This window comes from Stenella coeruleoalba, assembly GCF_951394435.1.
Source record: "Stenella coeruleoalba genome assembly, chromosome: 4".
NCBI lineage: Eukaryota > Metazoa > Chordata > Mammalia > Artiodactyla > Delphinidae > Stenella > Stenella coeruleoalba.
In genome coordinates this window covers 1,074,413-1,088,663 of record NC_137149.1, presented here as the reverse complement: position 1 = coordinate 1,088,663, position 14,251 = coordinate 1,074,413, and the positions used below count along the sequence as shown (strand labels likewise).

Genomic DNA, 14,251 nt, shown 5'->3' with positions numbered 1-14,251 from the left:
ATTGGATAGTGGTGATGGTTGCATTAACCACCACTGAGAATGTACTACAAAACCAACGAATTATATACTTTAAAATAGTTTAATTGATGAATTTTAGGTTAATCTTATCTCAGTTTGTAACCTATCAAATCTTCTGTTGAATAGGAAAGGTATTAAACATATTAAGTTGTATCATTCACATGTCTGTAATGTAGTTTCCTATTCTAATTCTAACACATGCCTAATGCATAACGATAAGTCACTGCACATAGCAGGGGCATGTGCTGCACACACTGGGAACCCTAAGTCAAAAGAACTGGATCGAAGTCCACATAACGCGCAGTCCCTGACCCACCCCACCCACGGCCTGGCAACCAGCCCCACCCCAGCAGGAGAAGAACCGGAGTGTAGTCTAAGGACAGGGCACACCGGAGGGGGCGCTCAAGGCAGTGAACTACAAGACACAGCCAGCACGAGGACACTTGCCAAGATCTAGGGAAAACACCTGCTGATACTGACGGTGGGTCCTGACCAATTGGCCCTCAGTGAAGCCTCCACCCAGGACCTGCCGTCAGCTCCCAGACCTCCGTCTCAACAGTGGGCCTGCAGTCGAAGGCCATCAGACGTGTGAGGAAAACTTACCATGAGGATAAGAATTTAAAAGCAGGGACTTCCCTGGTGGTCTAGTGGTTAACAATCCACCTTCCAATGCAGGGGACGCGGGTTCGATCCCTGGTTGGGGAACTAAGATCCCACATGTCACAGGGCAACTAAGCCCGTGCACCACAAGTACTGAGCCCACGTGCCGCAAGAAGAAGATCTCACATACCACAACTAAGACCCGACGCAGCAAAATAAATAAATATTAAAAAAAGAAAAAGATGTTGCAAGAAGAAAGGCAACTGGAAATTCTAAAAACTAAAAAAATAAAATGAAGATGGCCAAAAATTTATTGTAATTCCCCCAACAAGAGATAAAATCTATTTCTCCACATTCTTGATTCTGGCCTGGGCCTGTGACTGCTCCCACCAACTGAATATGGCAAAAGTGATGCCAGACCAGAGCCAGCCTCGCCTTTAAAAGGACTGGCAGGGCTTCCCTGGTGGCGCAGTGGTTGAGAGTCCGCCTGCCGATGCAAGGGACACAGGTTCGTGCCCCGGTCCGGGAGGATCCCGCATGCCGCGGAGTGGCTGGGCCTGTGAGCCATGGCCACTGGGCCTGCGTGTCCGGAGCCTGTGCTCCGCAATGGGAGAGGCCACAGCAGTGAGAGGCCCACGTACCGCAAAAAGAAAAAAAAAAAAAAAAGGACTGGCAGACAGGGAGTTCCCTGATGGCCTAGTGGTTAGGATTCCAGGCTTTCACTGCCATGGCCCAGGTTCAATCCCTGGTCGGGGAGCTGAGATCCCACAAGCTGCATGGTACGGCCTAAAAGTAAAAAAATAAAAATAAGAAAAAAATAAAAGGACTGGCAACTTCACTTCCTCCTTCAGGAACCAGCCACCATGCTATGAGGAGGCCCAAGCAGCCTTACGGGAGGCCTATGTTGGGGAGAATGGTGGACCGTGGCCAACAGCCAATTCCAACACACAGACACAGGAAACAAACTGACACCACAAGAGCAGAAACAAGCTAACCCTGGCATACAACGTCCAAACTGCAAAACTGTAAACAAATAAATGTTGTTGTGCTTTCAGCCACTAAGTTCTGGAATAGCTTATCAGGGAGGAATAGATAACCCAGACACCACAATATTGGGAAGAACTGGGGAAGGGGAAGTGGGAGGCCAGCGGGAAAGAAAGCTAAATCCTTATCTCCTGTAGACAGAACTTAACACATAACATATAAACCACAAAGTTCTCAACTCAGCAAAATTAGAAAGTTATTTTTTTTTTTTAAGTACAGATAGATACCACAAGAAACAGCTGGAAGAGCAGAGCAGTTGTCTCCTTGGAATAGTTACCTAGACTGTTACCGTTTGACATGACCCTCGCAGAGGAAACTGTCTTTAGGGCACCTGGTTCCGTCTGATCGATGAAAAGGTAAACTGGAAATACACCTAAACATTTGGTTGGTAAGACTGTAGTTATTACAGATTTTCCATAAAATGTACTTTCTGATTATAAAATTAATAATAATTAAGCTTTCTATTTTTCCTTGATGATGTGTCAAGAAACTGCACATCCTTGAAAATAAGATTTCTATAAACTCTAGGCTGGAATTCACAACTCAGTTTCTACTACATCATTCCCGTGCTGGGAACTCACTAAGGGAGGAGAGAGGTGAGAAGGTGCCAGGATCTGGGCACCAGCTGAAGGACCAGCTCTGAGACCTCCAGCCAATAGCAGAGAACAAGAGAAGCAGTTGGTACAGACCCAGGGAAGCAGCAATGGCTTCTAGGAGACAAGCCCACAACGAGGGCACAGCCAAGAACAGGGGCCAGGCTCCACCCAAACACCCAGGGTGCTGTGCCCGGCCCCAAGGAGTTACCTTGGAGTCCTCGAGAGGCAGAGCTGTAAAGCCAGGGCAAGGTCCTATGGAAACACGTTTCATTCCCAGTGGGCCATCAAGACACAGATTTCCTCTATCTCAGAGGTCTACCAACCTACAAAAATGAAGAGGGCCCCTCTCCAAAGGAAGCAGAGAGGGTAATTGCCTATGATGTGCTCTGGCCCTTTGCTGATGTAACTGTTAATTCACAGAAACCCCTACAGCAGCCAAGAGCATACTGGCATCTGAGAATGCACGCAAGCTCAGCCTCCACGCTGGACAGACAAGAACTACCAATATTTTTTCGAAGAAGTTATAAGAAGTTGAATTTTAAGAAATAAATACTTTTTTATATAGATTTCAGAACTCAACAAAAAAGAATCCAATAAGCTGTTAACGTGACGCTCAATCCCAACTCATCTTCCACAAATAAGGCACACAACTTCAGATGCAGGACAAAAGGGAGAAAACCCTGACATGCACCGTCCTCCATGCCTCCCCTGCAGCTCTCCTTCTGCGCGGTGCCGCTCCCCCAGAACAAGCCTTCCTTCCGCACCTGAGGAAGAGGAAGCAGCCTGAAGCCCGCCAGCTCCTCCCCGTGCTCAGGCCAGCGCTCGCCTCCCCCCGCCCCAGAAAGAATCCAGCAGCTGAGAAGCCAGGGGCCTGGGGCAGGGCCCAGCCCGCGGGTCACAAGGACAGACCACACACCCCTCCGCGTCACACGCAGGCCTGGAGTGGGCTGCCTGCTCCCCGACACGGCACAGGGGCGGCCGCGGCGCCGATACACAGGCCAGTCCAGGCGGTGGAGCGCGGGCAGGAGCCGCGCAGTCCTGGGGGCACCGCCAGGAGCAAGAGCTTCCACTCGAGTGGGGGCAGATGGGGGACAGCAAGACTGGGGGTCAGGAGAGCAGAAAGGGCACGATGACAAGTGGGGCGATCAACGTGAGAAACTGATATGTGAGTCAAGGACTCAATGAAAATTTTTTAAATTCCTGAATAGGCTTTTCCTTGCTCCCGAACCTCGAAACCCAAGTAAATGTAACGCTTACAAAAATACTGTCTAGACAGTGAGTGGCGCTTCTACCTGTCTGCTTTCGTCAGACAAAACTCAGGGCCGTCACCGACACCCTCCCTATGCCGTCCCTCCCCCCCAGCCCACAGGCCTCAGCCCTTTTCCTGCAGAGCTCTTGCCCCGGCTGACCTGACGAGGCTGGCTCCTCCTGTCACAGCCAGAAGCCCGTTGCTGGCGGGCCACCTCCACCTTGCACCAGCACCACAGGCCCCGAGCCGGCTGACCAGCCAGCAGACCCGAGGCAGCAGCGCTCCACTCCGCGGGCATCGGAGGGCACCGGCCCCACCCCAGAGCTTAGGACTCAGTAGGTCTAGGGTGGGCCCCAATACGCGTGTCTAAGAAGTTCCCAGGTGACAGATGCTGTCAGTCTGGGGACCACTGAGAACCCCTGGACTAGGTTACGGGGCCGCAACCTGGCTCAACCCAGAGGTTTCCCTCATGCTCATAGTGCGTATCATGCGCTTCCACAGTGAGAAGGAAAAAGGGACATCGTGGAAGCACGCGACTCTCAGAGCGCCCAGTCAGAGATGACGCGTCCCTTTTCATTGTCCAAAGCAAATCACGTGGCCACGCCAAATTTCAACAGGGCAGAGCTGTTCAGTCCTACAAGGCACCCAAAGCAGGGGCAGCTGGAAAGAGTCTAACCCGAACACACAGTGAGCGCAGGCCGGTCTCCTGCACCCTCTTCCCTCTCCGGAATCCTCCCACCACCAACTTAGAGAGGACTCCAAGAAACGCACTTCCCAAAGCAAACAGATTCATGTCCGTCTCCCTCTCCCCGACACACACACACACACACACACACACACACACACACACACACACACACACACACACACACACACACACACACACACACACCCCCGCTTAAAACCCTCAAGGGCCTCACATTGCTCTCTGGATGAAAAGCCTTACTACAGCCTCAGAGAGCCTGCCCTGCCCCACCCCTGCAGCCTGGGTCTACACATAGCTCCCTCACCCTCAGCTCCAGCCTCATCAGCCTTCTGTCCACTCCCGTCACAGGCTCTCTGCACTGCCTGCTCCCTCATCTAGAACAGTCACACCACCCTTACCAAGCCCACCTTCTACCAAGGCCTCTTCTGCTCTCTGCTCCAGCCTCAGTCCCGTCAGGAAGTCCTTCCTGACACCCAACCCACAGTTAGGCATAATCTCCTTATAGATGTACTAAATGTACCCAACCTCTCCTTCGTGACTTTTCTTCCTTCGTCAGGGAGAATTCTGAACACACATAAAGGTAGAGAGAACAAGCAGGGCCCATGGACCGCACCACCATCACCCCACACCAGCCCTGATCCAGCCACACCCTCACGGCTCCCTTTCCACAGAACTGTGAAGCCAATCGCAGATGGTGTATCATTTCTTTGATAAATTCTGTATGCATGCCTACAAGGTACAAATTCTTTTCTTAAACAAAACCAAACCACTATGGCAGCTAAAAAAAAAAAAGAATTCCTTAATGACAAATTGAGTCAGTGTTCCAATTTCTAATTGTCCCAAATATCATAAACAGTGTTGAGTCACATCTCTAACTAACTGGCCCGTCCTGGATGCACATAAGCCCTCCGTAGTGCAATCAGCCTCTTATCCACATCCCCCTTCTTTTTGCTTGTGGAAGAGACCTGGTCACTGGTCCTGCAGGTTCCCACGTTCTGAGTTCCGCCAGTGGCAATCCCACAGTGTAGTTTAATGTGTTCCTTTCCCCACCCCCATATTTCCTATTAATTGCTTGTGGGAGGTAAAGGCCTGATCAGTTTCAGGTTCAGTTATTTAGCAAGACTATTTCACAGGTTTTTCTTTTTTTCTTTTTGTTATTTTTTAAAATAAATTTATTTATTTATTTATTTATGGCTGTGTTGGGTCTTCGCTGCTGCGCGCGGGCTTTTTCCACTTGCGGCGAGCAGGGCTAGTCTTCGTTGCGGTGCGCAGGCTTCTCATTTTGGTGGAGCACGGGCTCTAGGTGTGCGGGCTTCAGTAGTTGTGGCTCGCGGGTTCTAGAGCACAGGCTCAGTACTTGTGGCGCACGGGCTTAGCTGCTCTGCAGCATGTGGGATCTTCCCGGACCAGGGATCGAACCCATGTCCCCTGTTACAGATTTTTCAAAGATGCAATCTTTTGTCCACCGTTTCTCCTGTTTCATCCCTCTCACAGGTCTGTCAAGTCCATGAGACCAAGGACATGGGTGTTTTGGCTCATCACTGGAACACAGCTAATTTCTTAATTCTCAGTGAATGAAGAAATGTCCCCAGAAGTACACTGCCATACTAACTAACAAAATACACTGGCCCACCCTCCTATTTATATAGAGACAGCACAGACAGTCTTATGTGCAACATGCTGCCATGACAGGGCCTGGTGCTCAGAGGAACAACCAACCTGGGAACAGAAAACCAAACACACCTAGTGCCATGGGCGCAGCGTCGGCAACACTAGAGGAAACAAATGAAGGTGGAGCTGTAAGAGCAGCTCAGCAAGGCCAACTGGGACGCCTTAGGAAGGAGCCACAGCAATGCAAGGACCGTGAGATGGAGCACAGCTCATCCCCGAGGGGCAGCAGCATGGCGATGAGATCTCAGAGCAGCTACAAGGGGCCAGGGGGCAAAGATGCTAGAAAACACAAAGGGGCCACACGCCACGCTCAAGACCTAAGGCTTCCTCTTCTGGGTGAACAGGAAGGCACAAGAGACACATTTTCAGCTGGTAGGTGACATCAGTTTCTTTTTGGAAGGAACCAAGGTAGATCAGAAACGAGGCCCACCTTCAGTTTCACTAGTTCACAGGGAGATAAAAATGGTGCCCTCTCCACCCAATCTTTCAAATTGTGAATATTAGGATCACCTGGGCCTCTTTTTAAATTTTATTTCACTTATTTATTTTTTGGAGGTGTTCGGTCTTCCTTGCTGCGCACGGGCTTCTCACTGTGGTGGCTTCTCCTGTTGCGGAGCACGGGCTCTAGGCGCATGGGCTTCAGTAGTTGTGGCACGTGGGCTCAGTAGTTGTGGCTCTTGAGCTCTAGAGCACAGGCTCAGTAGTTGTGGCGCACAGGCTTAATTGCTCCTTGGCATGTGGGATCTTCCCGGACCAGGGCTCAAACCCATGTGTCCTGCATTGGCAGGAGGACTCCTAACCACTGCGCCACCAGGAAGTCCCCAACCCTCCCCTCTTATTCTGAGCCCCCATGCTGCACCCCAGCCCATCAATGCCACTACAGCCCTCTCTCCTGCATCTGTTCACTCTTCCTACCCCACCTCCTGTGCCTGGGTAAGGCCACCGTTCTCTAGCAGTGGTCTATGAGCCTCCTCTCTGACCTCTCTCACCTGCCCATGGCCCTCCACCTTGCCAACCTCACACTAGGGCAAGCACGCCTACGCCAATCCCCTTTATCCACACCACTTCTTATACGTGAGCCAGCACACAAGGGGCTGAGAGTCTGTTCATGCAAGCAGTCACTCAATGTCTGACAGTCATTAGGGTACTGTCCTAGGCACTGGGGGTATCACAGTAAGTAGAGCCAAAAGGAGAAAAATCTCCACCCTTATAGACATCTTGATGCAGTCAGGCAGGCAGACAAATAAGGAAAACACCCAGAATGTCAGAGGATAAGAGTCATGGAAAAGAAGCTACAGCAGATGGGCAGAGCCAGACAGCAAGAGGGTGTCTGAAATCAGTGGTCAGGGACGGTGCCTGAGAAGGGGAGGTTTGAGCAAAGACCTAAAGGCAGGTAGAGAGGAAGCCAGGCAGGTGTCCAAGTAGAAGGAATAGCAGGTACAGCAGCATGGCTGCAGTACCTGAGGCAGGCCAGAGGCCAGAATGGCTGGAGCAGAGTGAGAATGCAGTGTGCAAAGGTGAGCGAAGCACAAAGTGTTCAAGACATACCTACAAGGGCTCCCAAGACTGGCAGGGAGTCTGGGGTCGTTTTCTAGGAGTGAGGTGCAAGCTGAGAGCTGAATGAGAAGGAATTAATACGAAAAGCCAGCTGTGCCCACACATGCACTGAAGTGTAAGTGTGTGTATGGGGGTCACAGGGGAGAGCAGGGGCAAAAACTGACCATGCCAAGGCCCAAGGAAAAAGCATGGCAGCAACAGATGGGCTGAAGAGGTCAGGTGAGATCAAAATAAGAAGTGCAGGGGACTTCCCTCGTGGTGCAGTGGTTAAGAATCCGCCTGCCAATGCAGGGGACACGGGTTCGATCCCACATGCTGCAGAGCAACTAAGCCCAGGCACCACAACTACTGAGCCTGTGCTCTAGAGCTCACGAGCCACAACTACTGAAGCCTGTGCACCCCAGAGCCTGTGCTCCACAACAAGAGAAGCCACCACAATGAGAAGCTCACGCACTGCAATGAAGAGCAGCCCCCGCTCACTGCAACTAGAGAAAGCCCGCGCGCAACAACGAAGACCCAACACAGCCAAAAATAAAAAATATAATAAAATTAAAAAAAAAAAATCTTAAAAAAAAAAAAGAAGTACAGTGAGAGGCAGAAAACCCAGTGAGAGAGTGGTCTTGAACCCCAAAGGGCACTGGAGCTCCTGGAGAAGGGGCCTCACATGATCACACGTGCGTTTTAGACAGACTAGGCAGGGTGTGGAGAGCTGAGCGAGGGTCGCACAACTGGAGTCAGAGACATGCTTTCTGATCTGTCCACCTATGTAACCAGCAGCACAGCCCAAGGGAAAAACTCACCAAGATGTGAAAACTGCTGACATAAACATACCCTTAACAGCATGACACACTTCATCCAGATCATCAATTCTTTCTATGACAAGCCAGTCAACTTAAAAATTGAGCTCCCAGGACTTCCCTGTGGTCCAGTGGTAAAGAATCCACCTTACAATGCAGGAATGTGGGTTCGATCCCTGGTCAGGGAACTAAGACCCCACATGCCGCAGGGCAACTGAGCCCGCGCGCCACAACTACTGAGCTCGCGCGCCTCAACTACAGAGCCCGCGTGCCACAAATTACAGAGCCCACGCGCTCTGGAGCCCGCACGCCCTGGATCCTGCACACCAAAACTAGAGAAGAGAAAACCCGCGCACCACAACGAAAGATCCCGCATGCCTCAGCAAGGATCCCATGTGCCACAACTAAGACCTGAGGCAGCCAAAAATAAATAAAATAAATAAATAATAAATCTTAAAAAAAAATTGAGCTCCCAACTCCTCCAGTAAGATAAAACATTGTTTCTCTACACACCCACTAGGGAAGTCTCACTACTGGGGCTTTTGAGCTGCAGGCCAGCACTCAGCTCAACCACTACTTAGCAGTTTCCATCCTTGTATGTCTTGTTGAAACTATTAGGTATTACAGACATTAAGATGCTTTGAAAACTCATCTTTGGCCGTTTGTTTTCTGGAAGACAAACTCAAGAACAAAACTACTTCAAGACAGCCTGAATTTTTAAAGTAGCAAACCAAATCTCATCAAATCAGTTCCTTCAAAAGCTATACTGCAACCGACAGACAAATGCAAAATGCTGACGAGTCCCCGGGGTAACTAATTTAAGTCTTTTTCTCTCCAAAAGAAATACGTTTTATGTAAATAACAGTTCCTAAAAAATGAAATTAACAAATCACATAAAGGCAGTTTGTAAAGTATAAGCATAATCCTGGGAATTTCCATGTCACCTCTTGCTTTTGTGTACTTTATATTCTTTTTACTTTGCCCAGGGATACAGATAAGTACAGTAGAAACATCACTGCTTGATTCATCCTGGTGGTGGACACAGGTCTACTCTATTATTTGTTTGCAATATTTCATAGTTAATTTTGATTTAACATTTGAGTTACCTATGATGAGAAAAGGAAAAGAAACAGCCCTGCCTAGCAAACAGTGTCTTAGCTCCCCAATTAAAGTAGGGTGACCTTAGGCCAGCCCCTTACTTTCCATACTCAGCTTCTTCCAGAGGGTCCCTTTCTGCTCCAACATGACTTACAAAAAAGAGAGGCAAACAGGCCACATGCTGGCATTAAAATGGGTTGTTTATCCCAAGTCATATGCCCATTTATTTATTCAGCATTCACTGAGTGCCTGCCATGAGAAGGCACCAGCAGAGGCCAGGCTGCCCAAGGCTATAAGAGTCCTACCTCAAGAGCTCTCCAACAGGAGAGAAAAGTCACATATGGCCACTGAAGGGCTGGGTCCTCTGTGCTCAAAAGGGAGGACAAGCAGTGGTCCACACCCAACAACAGTCCATGCAGAGGCCTGGGTCAGGACAGGGCACCACATATTTGGGGAACAAGGACACATTTAGTGCAGTCCAGCAGAGATAAGAGTGAAGCTCAGAAGACTAAGATGCTTATCCAAACCTGCATCATTCTATAGCCAAGCAGTCCAACCCAAAAAAACACCAGCCAACCAACCAACCACTGTACACTAGAATATGCATGGGAAAAGCCTTGTATCTTCAGCTCCCACTGATTGATTAAAGTGTTTCCTTAGAAAGGTTACTTGTGTAGCTTAGAAAGCGCAGGGCAAAATAAATGTGGAACTTCAGCATCATCTTAGCACACCCATTTCAAATGTGTGTGCTCAGTGGCAATCCGATATCTCATATAGCACACATTTTATTAGTGGTTTCTATCCTCTCACCAGCACTTCTTAGTAAGTATAACTCCACCTATTTTTACATGTTTTACACTGAAGCATCAAACCGTAAAAAAGTAACTAATTAGCTTCCATTCTGCCATATGAGTAAACCTTTTAAAACTGTACTACTTGTAGGAGGAGAAGTCATCCGAATAAATGGAAGGCTTGGCCCACTCTTCCATAACTAGGCCACAGGGTCTCTAATTCCTAACTTCTCACAATTCTGACTTATTCTCCCCATCTGATTCCTCACATTTGAGCAGGTACTATTTTAACGGCCCTGTGTAAATCGGCTGAATAAAAACCATAAGCCTAGTAGCCACACGTGGTAGCCTGTTTACCTTACTGTTTTGTTCTGTGTCTCCACAAATTTCAAATTATGGTAGTTTAGACGTTACATATGAATATATCATAAAAGTGCACACAGAATAATAAACTGCCCATCACTTTTTATTTTTTATTTATTTACTTTTTTGGACATGCCACACTGCGTGCGGGATCTTAGTTCCCCGACCAGGGATTGAACCCGTGCCCCCTGAACTGGAAGCACAGAGTCTTAACCACTAGACCGCCAGGGAAGTCCCATGCCCATCATTTTTTGAAACTCAGAAAGTTATTTTTCTAATACTCTTAAATTGGAATGTTTACCACTGGAATCCCAGGCCAGCCTGATCTGTAATAATGCCGTCAGGAGGGGAGGATTTTTGTACTACATAGATCACAGTTCTTCACAAAAGCTTACGCAAACTCACAACCCTGCAGAAAGTCCTCACTTTACCAACCACTGGCCCAAAATTGAAGGCTGCTGGGCGTCTGAGAAAATGGAAGAAAAGGAAAGGAAATGACTCAAAGTAATCGTGCTTAAGGCATGAGTCCTCTTCACTTCCAGTCGGCAGTTTAGATTTGAACTACGGTCGGTGGTGAGGTACAGGAGCACACCAACCACGCCAGGAAAGGGCTGTGCTCCCAGGACTTGTTTCCCTCGTGGTGCTGATTAGAGCTGTGCTTCTTTAATGGTGCTCTCGTCACATTTAAATATGTAACGAGGATATTTAAAACAATTGGGAAAATAAAAGAGTTAAATTCCCAGCTTCATACATGAGATGGCTCCTAACTTATTTTCCATCTTAATAATCTCATTTTAAAATACATAAAGTAAGAGTCAGTATAATCGACGCGTGGTAGCAACGTGAGGTTTTTAAGTTGTTTAGTGATTAGGGAACACACATCTTGGCGTTTAAGTCATTTAAAAGTCAAGGCCTTGAAAGTCTGAGCGCGGGCTGTCAGTCCTGAAGAACTTCCCTAACCTCGCTCTGAAGTCACCCTAACCGAATGGGTCCCCTGTTCTGCTACACGCGCACACGCGCACACACCCCGGAGCCCTAATTACCTGCCTAAGAATGATTAACGTCCCCGTGAGACCAAGTTTCCCCCCGCATGTCAAACCTGTGACCACTCACGTCCCGGCATCGGCGAGAGGGAGAAAAAACTAAGGCTGCACCGGGTCCTGCGCCTTCTGCCCAGAGTCGAGAGCAGCAGCATCGCTTAAACGCCGAGATTTTAAACCGCCCTTCTGGCGAGTGGGGCAGAGTCGGCCGTGCGGCCGGGCCGCTCCGCTGCGCGGTCGGGGCCTCGGGGCCGCCGTCTGGCCAAGCGCGGGGGCCGAGGGCCGGCAGCCCCGGGCGGGGTCCCCGCGCCTCCACCTGCCAAGGCCCGGGGCTCCGGGCGCCCGCGCTGACCAACGGCCGGCGCCCGAGTGTCACCCGGACCCTCCGCAGACAAAAAGCGCCTCCCCGGCCCCGGCCGCCCCTCCCACCGCCGCCCGGCCCCGGCCCCGGCCAGCGCCTCACAAAGGCCGGCCCGGCCCGCTGGGCGCCGCAGCGAACAAAGGCCGCCGGCCCGCGGGCCGGCACAGGTGCAGCCGCCGGCCGCCGGGCCCAACATGGCCGCGCCCGCCCGCCCGCCCGGCCCCGTTAGCCCGCCCGCCCGCCCGGCCCCTCAGCCCCTCAGCCCTCCGCCCCTCAGGCCCGCGGCGGTTGGGCCGGCGGCGCCAGTGACCTGTTGTGCGGCGCATCCTCCGGCGGCGGCGGCTCTCCGGTGCGGCGGCTCCGGCGGCGGCGGCCGGGGAGGGGGCCGGGGCCGGGGCCGCGGGGGAGGGAGGGAGGGAGGGCCGAGGGAGGGGAGGGGGCGGCGGCGGCGGCGGCGGCGGCGGCGGCGGGCGCAGCGCGGCCAGGCCGAGGCTCTCCGCGCGCGGCGCCGACCCCGCCCCCGCGCCTCCCGCCCGCCGCCGCCGCCGCCGGGCCGCCGCCGCCTCGCAGAAGCCGCGGGAAAGTGCGCGCCGCTGATTGGCTGCCGCGCTCGCGGGGCTGCGGCCGGGCTTTTCAAATCCGCGCGGGGCGGGGCGGGGCGGTGGTGGTGGGTCCGTGGCGCGGGCGTGGGCCGGAGGCTGGGAGTCGGGGGCGCAGGCCGGGGCCGGTGATCGAGGGCACGGGCCGGGGCCGGGGGCGCGGGACCCCGCAAGCCGCCTCAGACCGGCGCCGGGCGCGCGCCCCGCTCCCGCTACTCGGCCGGGCGCGCGCCAGGCGGCGGCTCAACCGAAAGCCCGGAGCCTGGAGCCAGAGTCCGGAGCGCGCGCGCGTGGTGACGTCACGGCCGCGCGCCCAATCGCCGCCGGCGAGGCCGCCCCGCGCGATCGCGGCCCCAGCCCGGGCCGCGCGGCCCTGGAGCCGGGAAGTGGGAGGCGGCTCCCTGCCGGCCGCCCCGCGGGCCCTGCGCCCGTAGCACCACGCGCAGGGTCAGCCCGCGCTGGCCGCAGGGCCCTCACCCAAGTGGTCACCCACGCCCCTGCCTCGGGGCGGAGAGAAGGCTCCCGGGTCAGGAGGCGCTCTGCGCGGGGCCTGGTCGAGCAGCTGGGATCCGGGAAGGCGGAGGTCAGGTTGAACTGGCCCTGCAGGCGAGGCCCAGCTGGAGCTCGCAGGAGAGCACTGTGGAGGGAGCTCCAGGGACTGCCGAGCAGGGTGCAGAGGTCCCCGCCGTGTCTGTGCTCCTGGAACGCACATTACAAACTTGGCATAGATGGTCACAAACAACGACAGGGAGCGGGGATTGCAGGCCGGAGAGAGACTGGCCGGGGCGGTGCGGGCGGGGGGGGGGGGCGTCTTCTGCAGAATATCTGCAGGGCGAGGATTCAGCCGTTCCCCCCACCTCCCAGGCTCTGGTTTGGCCTGGATCTGGGAGCAGTGGGGTAACCGTGGACAGAGGCAGGACTCCCAGGCCCTGAAACTGCTGGGGCTTGTGCCATTCTAGTGAGGCTGGGGTGGGGAAGAGGGACAGGGCAGGCCCAAGAGTGCCAGCAGCTGCAAGCTTCAGCTGCTTCCCACCAGAGCAGGGGGTGGCCTAGCGGACGCTAGAGCCAGGGGGAGACCCTCCCCTGTGTCCAGCTGAATGGGATTACAGAATTTTTCACCCTTCCATCCAAGAGCTATATGGTGAGGTCCTACTGTGTGCTGCACCCTTGCAGCATTCTGGGGAGCCTGAGCAACCAGAAGAGACGCCCTTCCCCCATCGTTCACTGCCAGGACTCACCTCTGGCCACCAGGAGCCCCTGGAAGGTGTCTAGCTGGGTGCTGGCCCATTCACATTTGCATTTTGCCATATCTCTTGGCTGTGGGGAGGAGAACAGGTGCCCTCTCTGGGCCCGGGATCCCTCTGGGGCACAAGCCTGAAAACTGTCTACCTCCCCAGTACCTTTAAATCCCTGCAGTGCAAGACAAATACCACCATATCTCATTTGATTTCACAGATTTGGAATTAGGGCTCCTCTTCAAAACCAAAAAAATCTGCATTTAGAATAGTGCAATCAACATGTAAATTTATTCAAAACATGAAAGTGTGTGTTTGGATTTTCTTGAAGAAAGTTATTTGGGGCAGGCTGATCTTTTCCCGCCTAGGGCAGGCCTCCCTGGGCCCAGCCCTGCTGTCTTGTTGGGTCCTAAGCCCTTTTCATCGAGTCGGCCAGCTGGGCAGCCCCAGTCCCGCACACACTGCGGGCCCCTCCCGTGGAGAGTGGATTTCCGATGATTGGGTCTCCCTCAGTGCATAGGAAAAA

General features: G+C 52.8%; 1 protein-coding gene across 6 annotated transcripts in view; it reads right to left on the bottom strand.

Moving 5' to 3' along the window:
• Positions 1-12,289, bottom strand: part of NSD2 (nuclear receptor binding SET domain protein 2) — a 73,921-nt gene extending 61,632 nt beyond the window's left edge. For 5 of the 6 annotated variants that reach the window (XM_079919892.1, XM_079919893.1, XM_079919890.1 and 2 more), the window contains exon 1: positions 12,202-12,289. The gene's annotated coding sequence lies outside the window, so the exon portion shown is untranslated. Of the gene's footprint in view, positions 1-11,589; positions 11,992-12,201 lie in introns of those variants that run through there. The other variant, XM_079919891.1, reaches the window with a different exon arrangement.
• Positions 12,290-14,251: the final 1,962 nt, after the last annotated feature.